The 23,515-nt window shown below is 35.5% G+C and overlaps 1 protein-coding gene across 9 annotated transcripts in view; it reads right to left on the bottom strand.

Moving 5' to 3' along the window:
• ZBTB20 (zinc finger and BTB domain containing 20) overlaps positions 1–23,515 on the bottom strand; it is a 779,143-nt gene that overhangs the window by 609,227 nt on the left and 146,401 nt on the right. For all 9 annotated transcript variants that reach the window (XM_074331585.1, XM_019734851.2, XM_019734862.2 and 6 more), the window contains one exon: positions 20,364–20,414. The gene's annotated coding sequence lies outside the window, so the exon portion shown is untranslated. The remainder of the gene's footprint in view (positions 1–20,363; positions 20,415–23,515) is intronic.

The raw sequence follows: 23,515 nt of genomic DNA, 5'->3' as shown, positions 1-23,515 counted from the left end.
AACTCAATTGGGACAAGTCTTTATTATCTTAGCTCTTGTATTTAACCCTGAAATCATCCACAGAGATGTCTCCAGATAAAGCTTTTCACCCTGTAAGGGAATGTTAGGGCCCTGATAAGTAACCATCTTCAAATAAGAAATGATGGTTCCAAAAGAGGAAAGAGAAAGACAACTGTCACTCCATCTCTGACTCAGGCTTTTAGGAAATCTATTTTTGGGGGTAAAGTTGGACCAAAAAAATTGCAGGGAAAAGGATACATTTTATTTTGTTTTGTTTGTAAGGAAATAGTCCTGTATTCCATAGATGAAACAACATGAGTGGAAAATGGTAGAGGGTTTTAGTAAAAGTGGAACAGGAAAGGGCAAATTTTGTGGCATACTAAGTCTAATTGTTTTAAACCATTTTACAGTTTGATGCCAAATAGTGTTTTACTTTACAAATAAATCTGAAACATCCATGTATCATTGTGGGGACAGAGCCCCAGAAAGCAGTTTCCAGGCTCTCAGCCTCACATAGAAAGCTGCTGGCTCAGGTAGTAAATGGCCATCAACTGTGATTGCATGGCCATCAGCTGTGGCTAGTTGGTCATCAGCTGTAACCAGTGAGCCATTGGCCACTAATATAACTGCTGTGGCTACGCTAGCAAAAAATGGGGACTAGCAAGAAGATGGTGGCTGAGCTAGCAAGAGCAGATTACAGAGAGGCGGATGCCACCAGCAAGAATATAGTGATATGACTCCCCTACTTATGGCTCTGTGGGTGTTCCTTTTTGGCCTGGCTATATCCTGCGTTCTTATGTGGGGAGCGGGACCAGAGACCCCGCCTGACACCCTGCACGACAATCATGCTAAAGATCTAATACTAAATGGTGTCTACTATTGGAAGTAAGACCAAGGTCTCTGAACAACCAGCCGCATTAACAAATCTGTGTATAAATGCTAATCAAAATCAGCTCATAGGAAGAGGAGATGGTTGTAATTCTTCATTCCCCAAATATAAATCTCTAATTTATTACTCAAGGCTTTCTGCAATTGTCACTGGGTCAACGAAACGAAACCAAGGGATGAAGGTAAATCCTGGCCTTCTCAGTCAAACACATGGACAAATACTCATGAGAATAGCACATGGACCAGGAAGATGACAGCAGAAAACTGACCATCCTCAGCTCACCTGTGTGACTAAACCCTGTATTGAAGTCATCTTCTGATGACTTAAGATAGCAAGGTAGGTATCCTAGAAATAGCCAAATAATGGTCCTCTTACCAAAATCACTAGGGAAGCTTCTTTTCAAATTAACCTTTCCCTCCGTCAGCTGAGAACTGTAGATTATATTTAATTGATATAATCACTTCAGATGATGGAGGTAAAGAAAATTAAGGTATAATGGTAGGCTTGCCATCAGCAGCTACGCCTTTAACGGTACTCTGAGAAGCCAGTATGCTGACAATTCTGAGAAGCCAAGATCTTGGTTAACTTGATACCATCATGCTAAATTGGACACCATACCAAAACATGCAGGCTACTTGAGTGCATTTGCCTTGGTCAACAACATGCAAGGGAGAGACCCAATATGCCAAATACCAGCCCACAGCTTAGGGATGACTCACTTTGACAGGATGAGCAGACTATTTTACTCTCAACTCACCGAATACTGTTCATTGTAACATACTGCTACACAGTTCCTAATACGCCCCACAGATGTAACTGGGTCTTTGGATCCAAATGCTGTGAGTGAGCAGGGATAGTATTCTCTGTTTCTCTCCCCTCATTAGCATGACAACACAAGGCAAAGGTGGCAGCCAGGCCTTATGCCTGGACTGCTGATATATGGGCCAAAGGCCTCTCCCAAAAACAAATTTGTTTCATAGTCACACATGGAAGTTTTGAACTCTGCTTAGGGTAAAAGGAAACCAAGTCATATCACAGGCAACTCTTTGGTGGTTTTGTCTTTTATTCTGTTCTTACCAGGAAATTTAAAAATCTCTAAACATTGTTTTTCAAGCTGCAGGTTATGGCATTAGTGGTCTTGAAATTAAAATAGTGGGTTGTAGACTTCAAAAGAAAAGGAAGGGATAGGATAGGATAGGATGACATAAAATAGGATAGAATGGAAAATATTTGTAGGCATCACATATAGGAAGAGTAATTTTTGTCTTGTGAAATTTTTGTTGAAATTTCATAAATCTGTGTGTGTGTGTACTAGCTCATGATTTAAATGGGTTTCTTTCTATGGGTTATTACGGAAAAATTTGAAAACTACTGCCACAAAGGATACCTATACGACTGCCTAAATAGTATTTCTCTACAGGGGTACTATTGGCTTTGGGAGCTGGTCAAGAACCCTTCTAAGTAATCAGTCCACATATTGCAGGACTTAAAAGTCACCTCTTTCAGGGGCCGGCCCGGTGGCTCAGGCGGTTAGAGCTACATGCTCCTAACTCCGAAGGCTGCCGGTTAGATTCCCACATGGGCCAGTGGGCTCTCAACCACAAGGTTGCCAGTTCAATTCCTTGAGTCCCCCAAGGGATGGTGGGCAGCGCCCCCTGCAACCAAAATTGAACACAGCACCTTGAGCTGAGCTGCCGCTGAGCTCCCGGATGGCTCAGTTGGTTGGAGCGCATCCTCTCAACCACAAGGTTGCCAGTTCGATTCCTGACTCCCACAAGGGATGATGGGCTGCGCCCCCTGCAACTAGCAACGGCAACTGGACCTGGAGCTGAGCTGCACCCTCCACAACTAAGACTGAAAGGACAACAACTTGACTTGGAAAAAACGCCTGGAAGTACACACTGTTTCCCAATAAAGTCTTGTTAAAAAAAAAAAAAAGTCACCTCTTTCCCTTAGCCACTAAATTCCACTAGCGCTTCCTGAGCACTGTAACAACCATACATTTCCAAATGCTACCTAGGTGATGATATCACCTTCTATAAAGAAAATGAATCTACAGACAAAAGGTCACTAGCTCATTTCATACCTGATGAGAAGCAAGTGGTTCCAAGTATCCTTGTGTATCTAGTGCTTGACCTCCCATGGAAAAGTGCTTTGTAGGCCCTTATGTATACACTCCTCTTAGTACTTATTCTGCAAATTAAGTCTTCTGTTCTGAGCACCCATCAATCTGATAATAAATTCATTAGCGAAATGAAAAGAACACAACATACATTGCTATTAATGGAGTTCCACGCATGTCACTCCCCACACAATGTACTAAAAATGGACTCATCTCTATTTGAGTGTCTCCACACAAATATTTGTACTTTTCAATAAATAGCATTTCAAGAGTGAAATTTTCCTTAAAGCTGCAAAGACACTTAATTATAAAGCTCCCTTTCCAGGGCTAACATTTAAGAATTTTCCCCATCAATTTATGTTGACTGTATATTTACTCCTTGGTGGATCCTCTATTCTACAGATCAGATCCAAAAGGAGAAACCATCACTTCTGGTCTAAATAATTTATATTGTAATATATTTTAGAATCCAGATATTTCTTATTTCCTTACTTCGTGTGATAGTGACAAATAGCTTATAGTGCTTAATCTGCCAGCCTTATCCACAGAATCTAGGAACAGTATAATATATAAATTTTTTTAAATAAAGATTAAAAACAGGTGGTAGCTTTCTATTGGTGCACAATATTTACACTTGCAGTTGACTGGGGTCTTTTTCTTATTCAGAGCAGAATAAAGTCTTTACTGTATAGATTTTTAAAATTTAGTCATTTTTCCCAGGTTGGAAATAATAGATATTTTGAAGTTATGAAGAGAAATAGTCTGAATTTATAAGTTATCCAGAAATGGTAACACTGCGCTTGATTTTTTCACAAACTCTCCCATTTCTGGCTAGGATGGTAGCAAACTCTGTGTAATCGCGAATTAAGGAGACCAAAACCTAAAATTCACAAATACTCTGAATTACTCAACTATTTTCCTTTCAGATCTCCAACAGGAACTGAACTGATCCTTCTCTTCTCCTAATGAGCTCCAATGGACAATTATAGATGGACAAGCAAAGATTAAAGGAGTGTTTTTAACACAGAAAATGACACACGTTGTTCAAGGCTTATCTTCAAACATTTTATTAGATAAAATGTCAAGAACAAAAACATGAAACAAAGGGAAGAGAAAAGGAGAAATAGAGACTATCATACTGTAGATTTAAATGGTAAAGTGAACAAAGAAATATGAGAGAAAAGTCCATTTATTTTTTAAATGAAAAGATTGCTCAAATGAACAAAGAACAGCCACATAGTGGATGTTTTGGGGAAAAGTCCAGGTAGATTGCACACTCCAACTGTTCAGTAAAAATTATCCAAAGGGAGAAAGAAAATCCATTAGATACTAGGTAAGATAAATAAATGATAAGAAATCTGAGGCCCCATTTGCAAGGGATACCAATACCAATTGTTTTTTTAATTGTTCTTTTTTTTTGGGGGGGTGGGGGTTGTTTGTACGCCAAGGGGATAAATCAGCTAGCAATAAGTAGGAAAATTCAAAGATTCGTTTTACTAAATTAATAATGAAAAAATATGTATGTATACACACACAAACACACACACACACACACAAGGAAAACTGCAAGGAGATTCCCATGCCTTAAATATATTTTGAAGCACACAAATTATAAGGTTCTAGATTCAAAATAATGATAAACATAATGGTCATTCTAAAATTAATTAATAAACTAGATGTAGTAGGATTACTAGCATCAAATTGTTGCTGATCAAGACTGAAACTGTGCCCCAAATACCTAACTAACCTGTCCTTGAAATGGCCACTTTCATGGAGTACTTTGTGACCCAATCACAAAAAGGGTTTAGAAGCAGCTTGGAAACCAAAGACAAATAAGAGGGATATGTACAAAAGGGTAACATTTCTGAAAAACTTAAGCCTCCCCTTGGTTAATTGAGCCTCTCACATGTGCGTTTCTTCTGGGGTTAAATAGCATCTCTAAAAGCAGTAACTAGAATATATAATCTATTAAGATTTTCCTTTTTCATAAAATTTCGTAGCAAAAATTATACAAAGAAATTTAAAGTAAACACGAAATTAGAAATATATATATTTCCACAAGCATGGAATTAGATATAGGAAGCAAAGTGTGAAGGACGGATATGGAAAAGACAAGCATTTTTATAACCTTTGACTATGTAATTCAAAGTGTCATCTGCATATCCTCTAGATTTCACTATCCTCTTCAGATAGTAAAATATTAAACCACAACTAATGGAATTCTAAAGAGCCAATGTATAATATATAATCTATAGTATACCCATGTCCTAGAGATTAATAAACAGATTCAAGGAGGATTAATAATTACCTGTGGAAGATTTGATAAGATGTTCAAATTAGACAAAAGTTACCATATGAGTTCCCCTGTGTGCATGTGTTGACAATTATAAAGAATACAAGACTATATACCTTAAATATAACCTTTGAAACATGGTTCCCGAAAAATAACCTTCAAAGAATTATTGTACATTCTGTGAAACATTCCAATGTGTTGTGGCTATACAGATGTCCAAAACGCTGGGCATCGACAGAAATTCTTTGGATCCAGCCTTGAGAATCTCCAACATTTAATACCTGGATATAGGAGAAAACAACTGCAAAGGAGATACCAGTGGAATAAGAAGGGACATAGGAAGAAAATTAGGAGAGCAGGATGCCATGGAAAACAAAAGCAAAACGCATTTCAAAAAGGAGGAAGTAGTCAGCAAGATAGAAAGTGCTCATTGAGATCTCAGTAAGAGTCAGTTTGGTGAAGTGATAGAGATCTCAGAAGCAGATGGGGTAAACGGATAAACAGATTGGTGAGGAACTGGAAACAGTATAAACATCTCTTTGGAGAAATCTGAGTATAGACTGGGAAAAGAGAGAAGGTGGCAACTAGTAGTATCATCTATCTTTTATAAATGACACTAAAACTCACCAAAGCCAGGCAGCTGACTCATTCATGACTCCTCTGTCATCCTTCATACCTACAGTATCTATTATGTGGTATAAATTATATCTCCACACTCTTGAATATATCCTTTTATATTCATCTTCCAATGACTCACCAACAGTGACAGGATAAACTTCAATCTCCTTAGTATAGCCTTTATGGCCTTTTATAACCTGATCAACATTACTCATCTAGCCTTACTTCTTACTTCCCCCCTAAGCTGCAGCCATACTAAACCAGTTACCACTGTTGAATGAGCCAGGCTTTCTCATTCTCCTGGGCCTTCATGCATACTGTTACTTTTAGCTAGAATGTTCTTCCCCAACACAACCACTTCCATACTCCATTTTCACTTATCAAACTCCTAATTATCTTCCACATCTCCATTCAAGTATTCTCTTTATGAGTCCTTTCTTGGTCTCCTTATTTCATGTTCCCATAGTAACTTTCCTCTGCCCCTCTTAAGGTATTAATACTTAAAGAATTCTACTGTGTTTGAGACCCCAACAGCACATTGGTCTCTTGAGAGCAAACATCCTATATTTTCACTTGTATATCTCTATGCTTCACACACAGTAAGCACTAATGAATGTTTTTTAAGTGACTGAAAGGATGGACTTGTTACTAAAGGCATGGTACAAACCCAAAGTATAGCTAGCTTTAGAGCAGGTCATGGGTGGGATGTACGTAATTGGCTACTACGGGAAACTAGCGATTTGTGAGTCACAGGTGAATTTATTTCCTGGAAAATGTTATGTATTTGCAAATTAAGATGAATCACATTTTGATGTAAAAAACATTCACTGAACTACCTTTCAATTTAGTGACTCTCCTCCCTAACCTCAGCTTGTCCAAATTTAAAACAAAAATCACCTAAAGAATGCACTGCTTACCTGTAATAAATGTCCAAAGTACTAAGGAGTATATAAAGTTATAAATGATATGTTCCCTGCTCCCACAGTTCATAATCTGTTGGGGGAGTTAGACATGGGGAAATCTATACTACTTTGAACCACCTTCTAGTGCTATTCGGCCAGTAAGTGCCTGATAAGTACGTAGCAAAAAAGTTATACACAGTGACCCTGTCTTAAATGAATGGTTTGGTTAATGCTCCTAAAATGTGAAGACGTTTCATTCTGACGGAGTTCAAAGCCAAGGAATCTCGACTCCAGTTAAGGATGAGCTCTCCTACTTTAAATATGTTTTTAGTGTCCCCATACATTGAGACACTAGAATGGTCACAGGTGAAATCACTCTGCCTATCTTTCTAACATCCAATTAAAAATGTCTAATAGAAAACATTAGAAATTTAAAATAAACCGGCAAGTAAATAAAAATTATTTTAAAGGATTCAATTTAAGTATTTCAAGGTATAAAAGTTGTGTCCTTTCCTATTGCTAGGTAGGACAGATGGGTGATTAAGAGAAATTTAATAACTTCAAAGCTCATTCAAAAAACTTGGCTTGCTTTTAACATGTGTTTAAACCCCAAACTTGGCAGCCTTTTTGTCTTCCTGAGGGGCTTATATGTTATTTGAGGGTTTTGTTTGTTTTTTCATTGAACCCCCAAACTCGGTGTATGTTAACATAAAACAGGAAGATACGATGGGGTAGGAGGAAATTCTGTGATTATAAAATCTCTATTCTACTTTCTACATTTAAAATTTAAAAGATTAAAAACAGCTCAATTATCAATTGGTCAAAGTGTTTCTAGTATCTCTGGCTCTTAAATAAGCCTCTATACAAATAATTGTCAACTTGGGGGAGGATAATTCGAAAGACCCCAAAGGTGGTAATTTTAATCTCACTTTCTCCACTTTGAGAATTATTATTTTCCTTATTCAGGCAGCTGATGTGTTGCAGCTGTAGTGACTCACCTATTTTCTTTTCAACAGTATTATTTTTATTCATTGAACTTAACATTTTATTCCAAGCTGTAGACAAAACAAATACATGACAACTGGTCAGTCTTTAAAAGTATAGGCTCAGTGATTTCAAAAGGAAATTCAATGTTACCCACAATCATGCTTTTCACCTTAATTCTCAGCCAGACCTGTCACAAGCCTGGGAAGAAGACCTCAAAAGAACTTACTTAGAGCTGTCCTCTTTTAGGACAAAAAATAAAAAGCATAGGGCTGTAGACCTTGCAACACTTCTGTGTTTTGGCTTGATTGGAGACTTACCAGAAGTTTAAAGATGATTGTACATCTTTAAAAAAAAGTAAGAGAAACTTGCATCTAGCTAGCTCTGTATAAAAAAACAAAAAACTGAAAAGAAAAAAAAAACACCCCACAATTGTCTTAAGAGATGCCTTATGTGGTCATTGTTTCACATGATAAAACAAGAAGATTGTGGGGCTAAGTCTTGGTTAGAAGCCTTGGATCATTCTAACTGTTCTGATGAATCTTCAAGGAAAAAAATCGGTTCCATTTCTGTTTTTAAAAATCCAGAGTGTCTATAATAGTGCAACTAATGACAACCTTCCCGTTATTCTCACTTAAGAGGAAACCCTATAATAAGAGCTTCCCAAAATGTCAAATAATACTTGTCTCATAACAGGGCTTCTTTGTTCATTTACCATGTCTCTTTTGATATGCACAGATAATAAAAGTTCATGTAAAACTAAAGGTAATATAGAGCAGAAGCCAACACTAATTCTGTATAAATATGTCTGATTAATAAGAGTGCCATTGTTATGGTTATTTTGTAATGTCACGATTATTATAAGAACAGAGGCTAGAAGTACTCTTACTCTCACTGTTTTTGTTCATCCTCTGTCATCCAACCAGTTTGCAAATTTTTGTTCAATGGGGGAAATGAAGGATAGATTTTTGTCCATTAATTATTTCTGTTTCATTAGTTCATCTCATGAGCTATGAAACTAGCTTTAAACTTGGGGAGGAGGGGTAAAATAGGGAGTTTAGTCTAAAATTAAACCTCATATCCTCTAAAAAACTAAACACATGCTCCAGGCTTAATTCTTAGGCTCCCTTCTCCACATGCACAGCTACTCTACTACTCTGGTGCTCATGAGTGCGTGCAAGATGAAATGTAGCATCACAGGTACTAAGACCTGGTTAGGAGCCTAACACTGTTAAACCTAAACTATGGTTTAACGCTCAAACCATAAACAAGGTTGTATGGGGGTTCATTTCCAAAAGTTAGAACCCCCACCCTGGTGAAATAATGAGAAAGTCCAGAAATGAGTATATGGTATCTTATTGGAAAAGAAATAGAAAACAAGTCATAGATAAAAGCGTACATTTGGGGCAAACAGACAGGCTGATAGATTTTGAAGAGGATTTTAAGGCTGGTAGATAAGTTTGTATTGTCATTACTTTGCTTTTCTCTTTAAATTCTTATCTCCTAGATCCTGGCTTCCCCCCTAGGGGCAGCAGTATAAGATAAAAACTTAACAGTAGATCTTAAATTTAGCTGACATTTTTATATCCTTCACAACACACTCTTTAGATTGCACCCAAGAAGGAGATTATTAAATAGTAGCAGGAGACCAGTTACCAGACCATTTCGACTAAACAAAAAAACAGCACTGTGCCTTCTTGCTGACAAATCAAACAAGATTTGTACAATCATTATAATCAATTTCATAAATAAAGGGCGACTAACGACTGGGGGAGGGGGAGGAAAGAAGTTCTATTTCTCCCAAGTCCCTTCCTCCTCTCCTTAAACCACACATTAGTTTCAGCAGTGGAGGAAGCTCTGCATGATAAAGAGTGGACTCCTGTGAAGCAGATTCTGTCAGTCAGAACGCAAGGACACATTTCTGTGATTATTTCAGCCTTTTTTTTTTTTTTTTTTTGTGTGTGTGTGTAATAGTAATTAGCCTGAGTTCCATTTTTCTAGGCCTGGCATTACTCACAGCTCACTTACTTTTTTTGTTTTAATTTAGGCTTTTCTTTCCTTTTTATAAAGTCAATTTACATATTTTCAGTCTCTCCATCCCTTCTATGTTTTATTTATGAATACAGCCCTTCTTGATGGTAACTTGAATGTGGAAGAGGTAGTAATTAATGTCCCAATCTGCTAGGTTAATCCCTTTTCACACTTTCTCCACTTTGAGAATTATTATTTTCCTTATTCAGGCAGCTGATGTGTTGCAGCTGTAGTAACTCACCTATTTTCTTTTCAACAGTATTATTTTTATTCATTGAACTTAACATTTTATTCCAAGCTGTAGACAAAACAAATACATGACAACTGGTCAGTCTTTAAAAGTATAGGCTCAGTGATTTCAAAAGGAAATTCAATGTTACCCACAATCATGCTTTTCACCTTAATTCTCAGCCAGACCTGTCACAAGCCTGGGAAGAAGACCTCAAAAGAACTTACTTAGAGCTGTCCTCTTTTAGGACAAAAAATAAAAAGCATAGGGCTGTAGACCTTGCAACACTTCTGTGTTTTGGCTTGATTGGAGACTTACCAGAAGTTTAAAGATGATTGTACATCTTTAAAAAAAAGTAAGAGAAACTTGCATCTAGCTAGCTCTGTATAAAAAAACAAAAAACTGAAAAGAAAAAAAAACACCCCACAATTGTCTTAAGAGATGCCTTATGTGGTCATTGTTTCACATGATAAAACAAGAAGATTGTGGGGCTAAGTCTTGGTTAGAAGCCTTGGATCATTCTAACTGTTCTGATGAATCTTCAAGGGAAAAAAATCGGTTCCATTTCTGTTTTTAAAAATCCAGAGTGTCTATAATAGTGCAACTAATGACAACCTTCCCGTTATTCTCACTTAAGAGGAAACCCTATAATAAGAGCTTCCCAAAATGTCAAATAATACTTGTCTCATAACAGGGCTTCTTTGTTCATTTACCATGTCTCTTTTGATATGCACAGATAATAAAAGTTCATGTAAAACTAAAGGTAATATAGAGCAGAAGCCAACACTAATTCTGTATAAATATGTCTGATTAATAAGAGTGCCATTGTTATGGTTATTTTGTAATGTCACGATTATTATAAGAATAGAGGCTAGAAGTACTCTTACTCTCACTGTTTTTGTTCATCCTCTGTCATCCAACCAGTTTGCAAATTTTTGTTCAATGGGGGAAATGAAGGATAGATTTTTGTCCATTAATTATTTCTGTTTCATTAGTTCATCTCATGAGCTATGAAACTAGCTTTAAACTTTGGGAGGAGGGGTAAAATAGGGGGTTTAGTCTAAAATTAAACCTCATATCCTCTAAAAAACTAAACACATGCTCCAGGCTTAATTCTTAGGCTCCCTTCTCCACATGCACAGCTACTCTACTACTCTGGTGCTCATGAGTGCGTGTAAGATAAAATGTAGCATCACAGGTACTAAGACCTGGTTAGGAGCCTAACACTGTTAAACCTAAACTATGGTTTAACGCTCAAACCATAAACAAGGTTGTATGGGGGTTCATTTCCAAAAGTTAGAACCCCCACCCTGGTGAAATAATGAGAAAGTCCAGAAATGAGTATATGGTATCTTATTGGAAAAGAAATAGAAAACAAGTCATAGATAAAAGCGTACATTTGGGGCAAACAGACAGGCTGATAGATTTTGAAGAGGATTCTAAGGCTGGTAGATAAGTTTGTATTGTCATTACTTTGCTTTTCTCTTTAAATTCTTATCTCCTAGATCCTGGCTTCCCCCCTAGGGGCAGCAGTATAAGATAAAAACTTAACAGTAGATCTTAAATTTAGCTGACATTTTTATATCCTTCACAACACACTCTTTAGATTGCACCCAAGAAGGAGATTATTAAATAGTAGCAGGAGACCAGTTACCAGACCATTTCGACTAAACAAAAAAACAGCACTGTGCCTTCTTGCTGACAAATCAAACAAGATTTGTACAATCATTATAATCAATTTCATAAATAAAGGGCGACTAACGACTGGGGGAGGGGGAGGAAAGAAGTTCTATTTCTCCCAAGTCCCTTCCTCCTCTCCTTAAACCACACATTAGTTTCAGCAGTGGAGGAAGCTCTGCATGATAAAGAGTGGACTCCTGTGAAGCAGATTCTGTCAGTCAGAACGCAAGGACACATTTCTGTGATTATTTCAGCCTTTTTTTTTTTTTTTTTTTTTTTTTTTTTGTATAATAGTAATTAGCCTGAGTTCCATTTTTCTAGGCCTGGCATTACTCACAGCTCACTTACTTTTTTTGTTTTAATTTAGGCTTTTCTTTCCTTTTTATAAAGTCAATTTACATATTTTCAGTCTCTCCATCCCTTCTATGTTTTATTTATGAATACAGCCCTTCTTGATGGTAACTTGAATGTGGAAGAGGTAGTAATTAATGTCCCAATCTGCTAGGTTAATCCCTTTTCACACTCTCTACAGAGAAGTTTAAGGTAAGTAACAGTTTACAGTCAATATTAGGTTTAATTATGCTTAATGAGAGTTCGTTTCTCTGTTTACTAACTGCATTTAGGTATGTGGGTCCTAGATGAGTTTTCCCTTGGCCTCATTCTGATTTGTTAACAGCGCCACTGTGTACTGTATACTCAGTGCTTAAACCTATAAAGCTGCTCCTGGAGAACAAAGCAACAAGGCACCTGTTTCAGTGGAGACACCATTAGATAGAACAGTCTTAACACGCCGGCATCTTTCCTTGGGAAGAGAGCTATTATTTTATAACACTTTCCAAACAGATCCATTTGAGAGGCCAAGTATTGCCTAAATTTCAAATCCTGGATAAGTCTATAAGTATAAAATGCTATTTCAAACTAAGTACAATCATCAATAGTGGTTTGTATAGTATTAAAGAGTATTAAACACTTCTAAGACTTTCTGTATTGATCCTTCAATGTTATCATTTCAAGTGTTAAGATCTAAACCTACTTTGAAAAGTCATTGGTTTGATCTTTTTTTTTTTTTTACTAACAATCTCTTTTGTCTTAAAATTGTAATTAAGTTTATTTCAATATATAGGGGAAAACTTCCTTACTTGGCTTTAAAGATAAGTACCAAAACAGATACCCAGACCTAAAAGAAAATAAGTAGTGACTCAAAGGGAATTTAGTACACAATTTTTAAAGGATCCTATGTTTGTGTTGTGGATAAATTTTGAGTACAACTGATGATATAGTTTCTCTAAGTCTGATAGGGAAGTCAATTCAATAAACATTTATTGAGAACGTGGCCTGAACCAAACACAACATGAAGAAGGTATACAAGTATTCCCTCCCCTCAAGAAGCTTACCATCTGGGAACGGAGACAGGCATAAGTAAGTGAACTATGACACAATGTGGTAAGTGTTATATTACCCTAATGTGAGTAAATGTAAAGACACTATGTAGAGACACTATGAGAGATATGCTGATTCTATAGTGGAGGATAAATAAGGTGTCCACTAGTGACACAGCATTTCTCTGGGTCACACCAAGGCCACAGCAGGCTGAGTGAACAGGAAGAGCAGAGGCACAGAAGACAGGACACTGCAGTGTGGGCAAGAAGAGCTGTACGCTTAGGGAAAGGAGGCGAGGCGGCGTGGGAAGAACGGAGAGAAGTTTGGAAGTCAGGGGCTCAAGAAGCAGTTTGGGACCAAATTTTTTAAAATGTCAATGTCATCCTGTATTTGCTAAACAAATAGTTTTACCAAACAAAAATGAGATCAGTATAAATCCTGAAAATTAAAATAAACTTTTCTAACTCTATTGACCTCTGAAAATTATTTTCAAATTTCAGAATTCCCATAACGTATTTACAAGTCCTTACATTTAGTTCAAAGAATGAGTTTTTTTGCCATGGGAAAACAAAATCCCTAAAATGTTATCTACCTAAAAGATTCATTATATATTAACAAAAGCTACTGGGGAGAGAAGCTGGTAGATCCATATCTCAAGGCATTCTGGGAAATCTGCAAATGATTAAACATACTTTGTGACATAAAGTGCTTACAATTAGTCTCAGGAAAAAAAAAAATTGCCTTTTGGAAATTCTACCTTTAGTTAGTGTACCCTGACTTTGCTTTTATTTAAAAAAAAAAAATAGAGGCAAACATTTCCTTGAAAAACACAAACTAACGGGTCTAAAAAGAAAAATAATGCAATCCAAACTATACACTTAGTCAGAAAAAAAGCCACATATCTGGATGTCTTTCTGCACTTAGCCAAACTGACCTTTCTGCTATGTCCTTCCCATCTCAGTACATTTGTGAAAACCACTTGACTAGTTTATATTCTCCCATACCATGCTACTTTGAACCATCCTGAGGACTTTCAAATTACTGTCAGAATCTGGGCATTCACAGGCACCTACTTCTGTATCCCTGCTCAAGGAAAAGAAAAGAGAAAAGCCTAGATTCAAGTAGCAATAAAGTCTCTCACACCTTGATAAACATATTTAAAAAGTTAGGCTCATTCTGATACCAGAGTTATATAAAATAAGTATAACCTTAGTGTTAATTCACAGGCTATTATATAAAAAACTCTATAACTATATATAACAGACTTAATGTACTACTAGAAATATGTATAAATACATTTGAGTATCACATGCATATACAAGCCAACTATTATATATATATATAAATTTACATTTCAGCATTTATTCCTGAAAGTTAGAGAGAAAACACTCAAACTGTTTTCATAATACAAATTCTAACTGAAATAAAATGTCCTTTAAAAACTGTAATTAATGGCAGCTGTGTCAAACAGTGAACCAAAGGGTCAAACCTTATAATTCACAGTTTGAGAGGTCATAGCTCAAATTATAACTTTAAAAAACTGATTATCTGTGAGTAATTTGACAAATCCATCTAATACACCCTGAATGCATATAAAATCTTTTTGAGAGTAAAAAGAATGTATGTCCAAGTGGACAGCTGATAGAGGAAATGGCATTTTTACTGGACAAGGCTGAAGTCCAGCATAATGGCTTGGAATGCCTTTGAATGAGCATGCAAGGCAGGAAGGCCAAACAGTACACATGTCCAAAGGGAACATAATGAACAATCTGATCAGAACACAAAAATATTCCACACACATGTCCAAAGAGAAGGAAAAATACACGTTTCCATAATCTGCTCTTCCATCACTATTACTACAACCCAATTCACAGGTAAACTCTGGACTACTAAACAATATTTAAAAGAAATAATTATTTGTAATTTAAAAAATGTTAGAATTTCCTGTGATTTTTCAATTTGAGATTTGAAAATATACATCGGGGTCCTCTATATCATATATGGTAAGCCAGGTTTACAAAACTGTTTTATCACTCACCTTAAAAGCAAATATTGCTTCACCTGTCTTCATCCCAAGGCCACTTGCACCATAAAACATAATTGGAATTAATTTGGCCTGCCCGCATTTTTTAAATCTAGACGTGACCTACTTTTAACAAGGCAGGCCATAGAAGATAATTTCTCTACTGTCGACCAATTTCCTAACCCATGTTGTAATTGAGAAGTCCAGCAAAATTCATTATTTAATTATATATCTATGTTTTTAATGTTTATTTATGTGTTTATATTTTCCTATTAGACTATAAGCTCCACAAGGGTAATCACTATGTCTTTTTTGTTCAACAGTTTATATCTAACACTGAGGAAGTTCCTGGCACAGAGCAGAAATGCAATAAATATTTGCTGGAGGACAGAAAGAGGGATGGAGTGAAGGAAGGCTGGAGGCCTATGGTTAGCTAATATCCTCTAGAATTACCTGTGTGATTGTGGGGGGGAAAATTTGAAAAAAAAACTTCATTCTATTTAGTCAGTTTATCTACCTAGCAATTTACTGATCATCCATCTATCCTAGTAACCAAATGATTTAAAACATATTTAAAAGATAAAATAAGTTAAAATAGATGAAAAATGGAAAAGATGGAAATTACAGTGCGAAACAAGATGTTTGTATCAGTATACGTATACATGTAAAGACAAATCATGGGAAAGGAAGGGAATTTGCTGTTTTAATTTCGTTCAGGTGAATCTTATTATAACCGACATTATAATGCTTCTATTTATAACAAAAACACTAAGTGAATATTTACTAGTTCCTCATCTGGCCATGCACTGTAGCCACTATATAACCAGGTTCCTCATATCATGAGCTATAGCGTCTACTGGAACAGAAAAATATTTATTATAGTAAAATATAATAAGTAAGTTTTAACAGTAAAAACAGGTTTTATGAGAGAACAAAGCAGGATTCTTTTCTGAACCAGCAAAAATGCTCACATGGTAACTGCTTTACTTTGATGTCACTATGTCCTGTTCCCAGAGACTTTTCTGATACACGTAAAGGCTGCTGGCTCTTGATGCACACAGAATATATGCTCGCAAATGTCACTAGCACAAATGAGATCTGAACATGTAAATCACTATATCATAGGAAAACATATTTGAAAAATGACCTTTTTCTTATAAGTGAAAGCCCACTTAGCCTGATAATATGTTTCTGTCATTCCGTTGGACCAGCCCACACATACTGGGCTCTTGATAGGTCCTGGGCTCGACCATCTGGCCCTTTATTTACTTAATTCTTTTTTGATACTGACAAGTGTATTAGTAACACTTCCTTGATCACTGGTAAATAGAGCTACCACACAACAAGATTTTCCCTAATTCTGAAAGTCACTAATTAGTTGTGGGTAGGGGTTGGAGAGTATTACAAAGATACGTTGAGCGGTAAGTACGACAATAAGTAATCTAATTCCCAAGAAGAAAGCATGTTAATCTGCTTCCCACTTCATTAGAGGAATAAAAAACATCTTGTCATCACTAAAGGATATAAAGAGAGACCTGGATATTTAAAGAAATGGTAGATGGGGGGAGGAATGAATGCAGCATTTAGGCAGGAAACACAAATCCCTTACATATTGTGGACAATGTTCATGGTTTCTCCTGGTATCTTTTGATTGTGTGTTTCATGAGCATAGTTTATTCAACTAATAAGCACAAGCTTCCAAATAAAACAAATAAGGTAAATGAATCCTACTTAAAAGAACTGATCATTCTACTGGTACTTAAGTTATACATCAGGCAATGTTAAAAACTGCATTCACCTTTGCAAACCAGTAAGGTCTCAATTACTTGAGCTTGCACTATAAAATGCAGTAGGTTTAAAGGAGAAAATACCACTTCTAATGATGCTAAAAAGGAATTTAGAGAGAAGATACAGTCTAATTATTAGTACTCACACTGGGAATTTATGTATTTTAAGTCTATTAAAAGCCTTCCTTCCTTCCTTTCCTCCTTCCTTCCTTCCTTTTTAATGAGAGATAGTCTAACATTTTAATTTTCCATGAGGTTTAGATTGTTCAAAGAACATCAATTGATTGTTGTGTGTGTTAATTCAAGCATCAAATTTAAAGTATTATAACTCAATTCCCTGAAACTAACCAATCTAACTTTGTAAGGGTGAGTGCTTTGTCCATTGTCCTTATTTGTAAGATCAAACAATGTAATACCAAGCAAAAGCCTTTTAGAGATTATTTTTGGTTTCAGTCTACTTCCTTTGTTCATAGACATTTTGGGGAAAGGATGTCATTCTCTTATAGTACTCACCCCAAATAACTAGATCTCAACTAAAAACTTATAAAGCTGAGGATTGTAAGGTAGATATTAGTATTTCCTTAATCAAATTTTGTAACTAATGAATAAAAGTTAATTGGTTCACATTCGAAAGCAAATTGATGAAAGGCAAAGAACAGAATAAACAAGGTGGGGAAAGCACATTGTTTAATATGTAATTTAAGAACTGTCAAAGATGTGGGGCATGTCTTATTTACTGGTATATGAAAAAAAGAAGAATGATGCTTTTGCATAAAATAAATGTAGGTATAGAAACATAATAGAAGCTTTGTGTTACAATGGAACTTAAACTCCTCTGGGCAGTGATCAGCTAAGAAGGAACAGAGACAGTTACAATGCAATGATTAACTAGCTGACAGATCTATTATTCATGGCAGGTATGTAAGTCAGGGCAGCGATGTTGGTGGCCTATCCTCATCAAGCAGCTTTGCCAGTGCAGACTGGATGCCTGGAACCAGGCAAGACACAAACACAATAAAACCTATAGCCAGCGAAAGGAAGATCAGTACAATCCATCTCCAGTTTTTAATAGTACCAGCAATCTCCACTGAAGAATGTTTCCCCTTGTGATTGGCATATATTGTCCAACACTTACCTCTATTTATCTTACTATGCATAGCAATTTGCCTGAAACAACTACCTAGAATATTTCAGTATATTACAGAAAGAAGTGGCAAAAATTTCTGTTGATAGGTATGACCATCATGTCGTTACATGAACAGATGGTAAAAGTGAGTCCATTTCACTGACAGTATATTATGTGGGTCTTTTTATCCCTGAATAACCACGCCAAACAAAAGCACAACACAGAAGAGGTCATTGTGCCTTCCCTCGTTTGGTTGGCAGCTTTATCTGTGAAATAGGAAAATAAAAAGCCAACATGGACTATAATCCTGCATAGTACCATTTCCACATACCATTTAATCAAATATTTAAGTATTCATATCAAAAATCACCCTGGCGTTTTGTGAAGATGGAAAAATATACGGGATTTTTTTTTTTTAATCTTTCTACTCTATGATCGCCAGTAAAATGAGAAAAATAAAATAGCCATATTTCCTATTTTTCAATTGTTTTTTTTTGTTTGTTTTTGTTTGTTCTGTTTTTTTATTTTTTTATTTAAGCAACAGTTTACAGGAAAAAAAGCAAGTTACAATTTTTTTATTGATATTCAGGTCTTTTAATGAAATGTCAGAAAAAATATAATTTAAAAAAGCGAATCCGCACATTAAAATCTGTTTCTCTTTGAAAGGCTGTGCTCTCTCTGTGTATATATTATTTTTATTGAATAATTTTTAACTATAACAGCTGAAATAATGCACAACCAAATGAATTAATACTCTAGCAGATATCCAATCACCAATTACTACATTTTATACCATGAGCTCTCTTGAAACACACACACACACACACACACACACACACACACACACGTTGCTATTTGGACTCAGCATATGGTAACTTCACCTATAAAACCAACCCAAAATATAAAATATTACCTTGATTTTGTGAAATAAAAATTAATATTATGGGATAAAGGAGAGATAAAAATTAAGAATATATTTCTATCTGTAACAGCTAGTAGTAAAAAACAGCGGAAAATGATATGGCTATAGTGCATCTACACATGTGGCTACGAAAACTTAGGTGCAAGGTGAATCCTGGTTACCTACATTCAAGAAGAGCTGATCAAGTATGAGGTTTAAGAGTACATTTCTAGTACTTCTGTACCTTAAAATATTGACGACTATTAATTTTTCATCAAGTTGTCATTTTCTCTGACATTTGGTTTTATTAATCAAGGCATTTATCATTAATTTGTAGAAAATATCATAATTAAGCCAAATAAAATAAAATCCTTAACAGGTTAAAATTAGAAAGCAGGTGAATTAGAACTTTGACATTACCCTGTTGACATACAGGAGCTTTTTAAAAAGTATGGGCATCAAGTTTTTGCAGTGAGTTTGGTGCCTCAGTCTTGGGGCTGGTTGGTTTCTAAAAAACGTTATAAAGATTTGATTTAAAGCTCTCTGACAGTTTTGACATTCAGGTGAAAGTACTGCTGCTGCATTTGGAACAATTTGCATATCCCACTGCTAAACGGAATGTTTGAGGTGTGCACTGGTGTAAAGAAATTAAAAACAAGCTATCACACATGCTTAAGTGTATGTATTCACAAAACTGATGGCTGGATCACACCACCCCGTCCCCCTGCAATGTAATCTGTGATTTACTCTTCTATAATAAATTACCCTACCATGTTATTCTCACTAGAAGATCTAACCATGCATGTAAGAAGGAAAGTAATTACAGCCCCCTCTTGTCTAAGAAACCTTCTTCAATCCCGAGGAGCTCTTTATACACAATGCAGTGACTCAAGTCTATTGTAAACTTCTTGCCTGAAATTCTGGACTGCGGCCTGAAATTCTGGCCTTCAGTAGCTACCAAAATCTCATCTGAATGGTTTTGTTGTCTCCAACAAATGCATTTTTGTTTCTTACAGTTAGTTGTAAAGCTTTTCCTGATGAGGAATAGGTACTGACTTTTTGGCTTTGACCCAATGTGTCTATTTATGAAAAGGGCAAGGTGTAAATCAGAAGAGTGCCAAAATGATTTAAAAAGGGAAGGAACCGTAATACATTCCCAGATAAAGGAAGAAGGGGAACAGCGACACCCAATTAGGCTGAAGTTATTCTGAGATGACACAAAGCTTGCTTCTTTATTGACTTACAATTTCAGATTATTTTAAGCAGACATGGAAAAAGATATCTAACATGCTAAGGGGCAATAAAAGAAAGCCTTGAGGTAGTAAACCCAAAGTTTTAAACATTAGGAAACTTTTCAAGAAGATAAAACCCATTCAAGAAAATATCATCGGACATTACCTTCAGCCTTCTGAGTCTCAAAGGGCAATTCTTAACACTTCTTTTGTGTGGCTGTAAAAAGAAATACTTAAAATTAGAAGTCTGCTAAGGAAACAATTTAGATTTCCATAAGATCTTTATGAGTTTGTGTATGTCAACTAATGTGTATAGTTTTAAAAAAAAGGCTGACACGTTTCTTTGTATATGTGCAGAACTAGCACTCAGTAAAAGAGGCACAAATATATAAGGTAAACCACTGTTTGCACACGGTTTATACGGAGAATATTTATTATAGTATCATTAGAAGCTTTCTTAATTTATACAAAGGTTTTTACATTTATATTTTTATAATTAAAAAAACAAATGTCCAAGTCTTTATCCCACTTATTTCTTTATTCTTAAATATTTTGCAAAAATCTACTATGTATAATATACTGGTAAGCATTGGTGAGTTAGAAAGTATACAAGATAAATAAGACTCAGGCCCTATCCTCCAAATCATTGAGGTTGGACAGATATGCATAAAAAAGATAATCCAAAGACAATAAAAAGTAAATGGGTAGAAAGAAATAGGGAGAAGAGAGTAACATGTTCAAAATAGCTTGAACTGGCCTACAGTACCTAATACATTGACATTAGAATATGGCTTTATGTTTCCTGTCTGAGCAAGCAAGGCTAATAGTAGGGTCCTATTCAGATTTGGAGGCAAGGATGTTAAACAAATGGATGAGTTACTTTTAAATTCCTTTCCATCCAAATGCATTCGATATTAGGTTGGTGCAAAAGTAATTGCGTTTTTTGCGATTATTTTTAACCTTTTAAACCGCAATTACTTTTGCACCAACCTAATAGTACGGACTCAAAGCTGGGACTGGGAGCAGTAGAGCAGGCAGGATGTTGAGGTGCCTTTAAGGCCAATCTGGTGAGTCTGAATATGAAAAGATTTAACTAGAAACAACCCTCCTATTAAAAATTGAGTTTGATATTGTCTGTCCTTGGAAAGTGATCTAAATTTGCTATGAAATCTCAATGATGACCTTGCGGTCATATTTACTAATAATCTCCACAGAGATTCAGCCATTCGAAGTCTCAAAAGCAGTTTTACTAATGGAAATGCATACATAAACATAACCCAATCCTGCAAACCAATACATCTATAGTAAAAGACCCACTAAAATGAAAGGTAAGGATTTTAGTTGATTGGATCTTTAACATGCATAAACAATATTTTATAAAGGGAAAACAATCAAACAACAAACCAGCCAGTAAACCAAAACAAACCTGAGTTTAGGCTGTACTAATAGATTAATTGGATCCAGAAAATGAAGGTGATAGTCCTGTTATGTTTAGGATGCATGAGTAATAAATATCACACTCATTCTGCAACACCAAACTTTAGAAGAGGCACTGAAAATTAGAATCTGTTAGGAGGACTGAGATACGAACCATTCATTTTGGATAAACAGAGGATAGCTAGGAATGGAAAAGAAAAAAAAAATGTTTGGATTATAGGGATGAGGTAGGGAAGGACATTTAGGAAAAAATTAATTTGGCCATTACATGATATGTTAAAAAAGTAATTATTATTTATTTATTGTCTGTCTCCCCTATTACAATGAAAGTTCCATAAGGTCAGGCACTGTCTTTTTTATGGTATTCCCCATTTCCATGAATAGTGTCTGCCACATAGTAGGAGATCAATGAATATTTATTGAATGAAAGAATGAACAGCCTAAACAATCTATGAAACAGGCACTAAGTCTCCAGCTATTTACAGATAAAGAAATTTAGGTTTAAGGAAGTTAAATGTTATGAATTAAACTTTGCCTTTTGCAACTCCAAACTTCTACAACCCATTGTTTATAGTCTTCCACTCAATATTCATTCTAGCAGAGCATACAAGCAATAAGCAAATAAATTGTTAGACTTACGTCATATAATTAGTAGTGTGAAGGCAAACAAAACAAGGTAACAATATTGAGTTACATGGGCTATTTTAGACAGGTTAGCTTCTCAGAGATGACACTAGAAAATGCCTGAGAGAAGTGAGAGAGCTAGTCAAAAAAATATCTGGAGGACTATAAGGGCTCTTATAAGGATTAAACGAGATACATATTACCTTTCTCAGTGTAATGGCTAGCACACAGCCAACAGTATTCTCAATAACTATTATTTTACTATGTTGCTATTGTTTTAGAAATGGTAAATTCCCCCACTAGATTATAAATTTGTCAGACAGTCATTCATTTTTATTTCCCTACAGCTCCTTAAACAGTGCCTAGCAAAAATTCAATAAACATTTATAGAATTGAAAATAGGAAGACACAATTACCAGTTCATTAATTAGAAAAAGTAAACAGACTATATGAATATGAAAAAGACCATATTTCATATGCCTGAATCAATTTAATTCTGTTAAATCAATGTCGCTTAATAATTAATCATTTCTGGATTAAAAAGAAAGAAAAAAGGGAAAGCTATATAAAATGGCTACAGCCAGTAAGTCATAGATTGTTAAAAAAGAATAAGGAAGAATCATAAAACAATGAAGTTTTTAATATTAGACCACTGTCTTGACCATTAATACACTTTTCTTGTGCAAGTAGTCTACTACACAGGGATCTGATTCATTTATATGTTCCTATTACAGGCACAGGGCCTGATATATAGCAGTCAATAAATCTTTGTTGAACTGAATTGAACTAAAATTATCTTTAGTAGTTCTGATGCTTTAAAGCTAGTTCAAATTAATAATAATAATAATAATAATAATAATACAAAATAGGAGATTACAAAAGAAAAAATGTCACGTGTTAGGTTTTGGCCCTGCAACAAAGGAGTAAAGAACAAGGTTAGTTTTAACCAAAGATTGAAATATATGCATAAGTGACAGTGTGATATTGGCAGTAAAAGAGACCGATCACTAGAACAGATCATAGGACTCCAGTATGTGATAAATACTACAGGTAGTATTTCCAGTGTTGAGATAACTATATGGAAAACAAAAATTCTCTTCTCTGCTCCTTACCAGGCACCAAAATATAAATCAGATTGCTATATCTCAATATAATAAGTAAAATAGTTAAAGAGCTTTAAGAAAACATGTATATAACCTTCTGAACTCCAACATGAGAAGGCCTTTTGAGGCACGTAGCAGTAATATATATATATAT

This window comes from Rhinolophus sinicus, linkage group LG01 (assembly GCF_036562045.2).
Source record: "Rhinolophus sinicus isolate RSC01 linkage group LG01, ASM3656204v1, whole genome shotgun sequence".
NCBI lineage: Eukaryota > Metazoa > Chordata > Mammalia > Chiroptera > Rhinolophidae > Rhinolophus > Rhinolophus sinicus.
Note: the sequence above shows the minus strand (reverse complement) of the source record. Positions and strands in the feature narration are given on the sequence as shown.